Consider the following 5279-nt stretch of genomic DNA (forward strand, 5'->3'; position numbering starts at 1 on the left):
CAAATTGGCTTAGATTAAATTTCTGCCACTAGGCAGAATGAGAGCTTGAAATAGAAGTTAAGCTCATAAAACGCACTTGAATTTCTAGAGCACCTGAGTTTCTGTGCTGGGATTTATATCTATCTCCCTCGTCATGCCTAGTGCTGCAGAAGATGGAAAGCATGCTACCCGAGATTGCAAAGGACCCGCAGCACCAAAAAGTCTGGTGAGAATGATCACCACCATGGGCCAGAGTCCACCACCAGAAGGCATTTCTCACTTTTGTACTAAGATTAGTATGAAGCACTAATAGTACTGTCTCGTGGGCTCAGTGGGACAGGCTCTTCTGCTCCCCATGAGAACAACGAGCGGGTAGTGGAGAGATTATACTGGTAGGACGTCGTCCTGAGGTTGGCGTGGGCACGGCCTCTGTCACACATCTTCAGACAAAGGCTGTTTAGAGTTCTTGGAGACTAATCCTTGTGCTTTAAAAAAGACACACCATGGGGTTTTCTCTTTTGGCTTTTGAATGTGTTTGGTCAGTGTAATTGTTTTGTGACAATGCAGGGAATCTATGACAGTAAATGAAAATTCAAACATCCTGGATTGTAGGGAGGTGTTTGATCCATCCACCTGACCCTCCTCTGGAGTTCATGGCAGTCTGTTGTGGGAAGTAATTTTATTGTTTGGGCACTGCCGTTGGAGTGGAAGCATTCCGGACGGTCCAGAATCACATCACCGAAGTCGTTTGTCAAAGTCACCTGCTTTTCTGGTATTCAAGTCTAGATAGGCTCGGACTTGCCTCTTAATATTGTTGTTGGCAGGGATGGTGGCCGGATGGTAGATGGAGCTTTCTGAGTTTAATTTTTGCATGTTCGTGTTTGCCTTTGTTAAACGTCTACTAGATATTACATTCAAAACATTTTTTTCTGGTTAGGAGATGAAGAGACTGTTCTGTCCCAACATAGGAGTTGGAGCAGAGGAGAGAACTGAAATACAGCGTTTGAGAAAAAGAAGGAACTAGGACGGCACTCAAAGGCTGACTGTCACAGATGAAAATGGGTTTCAGAGACAACATCTAGCTGCTTTTAAATTTTGTTTAATAATAGTAACAGCTGCTCTTTAAGAAGCCCCCATCTGTGCCAGTACCTGCGCCTGGCGCTTTGCTGATGCCATCTCAGGATAACATGTGAGGCACGTGTCATCATCCCAGTTCACGGAGGCTCTACCAGCCCCGCTCCAAAGTTGGGACTGGGCGCTGAGGTCACCTGAAGGACGGTGCTGCCATGGAGGTTTCAGTGTTCATCTAAATTCCTACGCCTGCTCCCCCATCCTTTTCACATCTCCTTCCTCCCCTCATTGCTCCCAGTACCTGTAGCTCTGGCTTGAGAGTTGCACACAAAGAGTGAAGTGGAGATGGACAGCCATGGTGTTATCCGAGCACGAGTCCATCCTCCATCGGTGCGAGAGTCTTTTCATCCCGCTCTTTCTCCAGGCCCCCTCTGCCTCTCATTACTTTTGGTAGGGGCTGCTTGTCTTTCTTCTCTCTTGTTCAGTGCCCTTCTAATCTATTTTTCCACGCGGGCCTTCTCGCTGACACGATTTGATTTTCAGGTTGCTAGCAGGCTTCTTTCTCTCTGCCTTTGATTGATGTGCTCCTCCCCTGTGCCACATGCCTTTGCCGTACAGATGTGTCTTTGCTACCTTTTCACATTTCCTTTAAAGACCCACAGATGCTTGGCAGAACGTTGCAGACATTGTGCAGAAAAAAACGACACTTCTAGGGAGCCTGGTGTCTCAGGCTTGATGTAGGAATGAAGGAAGATTTAGAACTCCTCAGGGTGCAGAAAAAGAAAAGTGAAGGGCAGCATTTCAGCTGCTTATGGAGTGGTTTTTGAACTTCTTTCGTATTGATTTCAGGCCCTTCTAAGACAGGCATGTAACGACGCGGTTCAGAGGTACAATGTGAAAGATTTGGGAGCTCAGTTTCATGGCGGTCCCTCCGGCATCCGGCTGACTCTCCAGTGTTAGCTTTCCACCCTCCTCTCCAAAAAGAGTCATAGGAGGGTCGAGTACTCATCCACCAGAAGTGTTTCAGATTTTCATTGTTTCACACAGCTGCAGAGGCTTTTCGATACCCTGGTTTTATTTTATATTTTATTTATAATCCACCAGTCATTATCCAAATACCCTTTGCAACCTAAACTTTTTGCACCAAGGTCCATGCCTTAAGAAACTAAATGGCGGTGGTAGTGGTGGGGTAGGGGTTGGGGTGGTGCATGGATGAAATTAACTTCCTTTAATCCCCATTGAACTCAGCACAAATTCATGAATTTGCTCAGATGCCTAAACCAAACTTCAGGTGAGGGGTATGGGAAAGTGACACAAACTGACTCAGAGGCACGTGGCTGCAGATACCGGTTTGAATGAGCTTGCGGCAAAGTTAAGGACCTGCATTAATGGCATTGATGGAGACTTTCTGGAAGGCAAGCAGCCCTGTGCGAGAGGAGGGTTGGACGTTTGATCCATTAAATGGTGCTAGAGAAAAGACAGACACTCAGAGGCCGCAGAGTTGTGCAGCTCCACACCACCACGCGGTCCCTGGTGTGGAAGGGATAAGAGATCACGGAACAGGCCAGCCTCAGAAAGGTTGCAGGGCCCCCGCAGGGGTGGGAACCCACTGGTTCCTGCATCTGCTTCACACCTCACAATAATTACAAGCCTATGACAGGAAGAGGTTACATTAGGTTTCAGTCCTTTAAGAGGAAAGGAAAACTGCAAATCCTGGCATGGAACAGATTAACCTGCAGCCACACGAACATTCCACTGTGCCGAATGATCTGTTGCCCATATATTCCAGCAGACTCAGCGGAGAGTCAGGGTGGTGTAAGAAGGGAGGGGTTTGCTAGACTGGAAGAGGAGGGGGATTTCCTACTTGGTTGTTGGGAGGGAGGGCTGGGGCCCCTTTAGTTCTTGGTAGTTGCTAGGTTACTAGTTGACTGACCTCAGCAAAAGTTACCTCTGAGCCTGTTTTCTCCTCTATAACACAGGAAATAATACGTTCACCCATTTAGAAATATTTCTTGAGCAGATCCTGAGCTGTCCTAGGCACTGGGGAGACAGCAGTGAACAAAATGAAGTCCTTTCTCTCAGAGGGCTTGAATTCTAGTGCAGGGAAGCCAAAAATGAACAGATCTCCGGATGACGTGTGGGATGGCGATGAGCGCCCTGGAGAAGGATAAAGCAGGGTGAGGGGCAGAGGCGTGGAGAATGGGGGGCTGCCATTCTACTGCAAGGATTCCAGAGCTTACGAAAGGGCAGCCTTCTCAGTCTGTGTGCACCTGGCAAGCCCTGTGCAGGGCTGAGTAGCTCTAAAGTTCATCGTCTGATTATTATTTTGATATAATTCACACGTAACATTATATTAGTTTCAGGTGTACAACATAATAATTTGATGCTTGTATATGTTGCAAAGTGATCACCACAATAAGTCTGGTCAATGTCCACCACCAATCTGTTCTCTGTATCTATGAATTCGTTTTTGTTTTTGTTATTTATTTGTTTTTTATTCCACATGCAAGCAAGATGATGTGGTTTGTGTCTTCTCGGTCTGACTTATTTCACTTCGCATATAATGCCTTCAAGGCCCTTCCCTTTTGTTGCAAAAGCAAGATTTCCTTCTTTTTTATGGCTGAATAATATTTCATTACATATTTCATTATACATTTTCTTTATCCATTCTTCTATGCATGGATTCCTAAGCTTTTCCATGTCTTGGCTGTTGTAAATAATGCTGCAATCAACCTGGGGATACATACATCTTTTCAAGTTAGTGTTTTCCTTTCAATGAATACCCATAAGTGGGATTTCTGGGTCGCATGGTAGTTTTTATCTTTTGAGGAAACGCCATACTGTTTTCCATAGTGTCCATATACTAATTTACATTCCCTCTAACAGTGCATGGGGTTCCCTTTCTCCACATCCTCACCAACACTTAAATTTTTTAAAAATTTAATTTATTGGGGTGACATTGGTTAGTAAAATTATATAGGTTTCAAGTGTACATTTCTGTCATACGTCATCTATATATTGCATTGTGTGTTCACCATCCAGAGTCGGTTCTCTGTCCATCACCATATATTTGATCCCCTTTACCCTCTTCTACCATCTCCCCCCACTACCACTCCTTATTTCTTGTTTTGGTGATAGCCATTCTAACAGGTGTGAGGTGATATCTCGTTGTGGTTTTAATTTGCATTTCTTTGATGATTAGGGACGTTTAGCACCTTCTCATGTACCTGTTGGCCATCTGTATGTCTTCTTTGGAAAAATATCTATTCAGATCTTCTACCCATTTTTTAATCGGATTGTTTGGTGTGTTTTTTTCTGCTATTGAATTATATGAGTTCTTTATACATTTTAGATCTTAACCCTTTATCAGGTGTATGATTTGCAAATATTTTGTCCCATTTGGTAGGTTCCTTATTCATTTTGTTGATGGCTTCTTTTGCTGTGCAGCTTTTTAGTTTGATGTAGTCCCATCTATTTGTTTTGCTTTTGTTCCGTTTGCTTTTCGTGTCAAAACCAAAAGAAAAAAAGTCATCGCCAAGACCAATGTCAAGGAGTTTACCATCTTTCTTCTACTGGTTTCAGGTCTTATATTCAAGTTTTAATTCCATTTTGAGCTGCTGTTTTTTTAATATAACCATATAATACCATTTCAGGTGGGAGTTATTTTTGGCAACTTCTATTTGAACTTCTGTGTTTCTCTCTTAATAGAGCTAACGTGAGCTCTGGGTGCCTTTATGTTGTCTTTCTCTTATCAACCCCCTCACCCTCCCCACTGTGAAACCATCACAATCCTTCCCTTGCACCCCCACCCCGCTAAGGGTATCTTCTCTCCCATTCTCCAAGTGAAACTTAGCTGGGTCAGAAGTTAGAGAATCACAGTGTAATAAAATCACTGCTTCTGGCCACATTTCTCACTCCTTCCCCCAAGTAGATACCTCTGCTTGCGTTTCATGCTCGCTCTGCAAAGGTGAGAAGTCCCAATCCAAACTCACTCTCTGTCCTCACTCGATCTCACGTCTTCCTTTTATTCTTACACAGGCCCAAAGCTTTCACATCTCCTTGAATGCCTTTCTTACCCTTATGTTCCCCTTAGACTGCAGGTTCCCCACGCCGGGAGTTTGGGTGAGGTTTTTCCAAACTACACACTGACCACCCTCCCCTCTCATGCTTTATTCCCCTGCCCCTTTAAGACAATTGCAATAGTCCCCCAATATGGCCCCCTCCCTCTA

Source organism: Rhinolophus hipposideros (genome assembly GCF_964194185.1).
Source record: "Rhinolophus hipposideros genome assembly, chromosome: 1".
NCBI lineage: Eukaryota > Metazoa > Chordata > Mammalia > Chiroptera > Rhinolophidae > Rhinolophus > Rhinolophus hipposideros.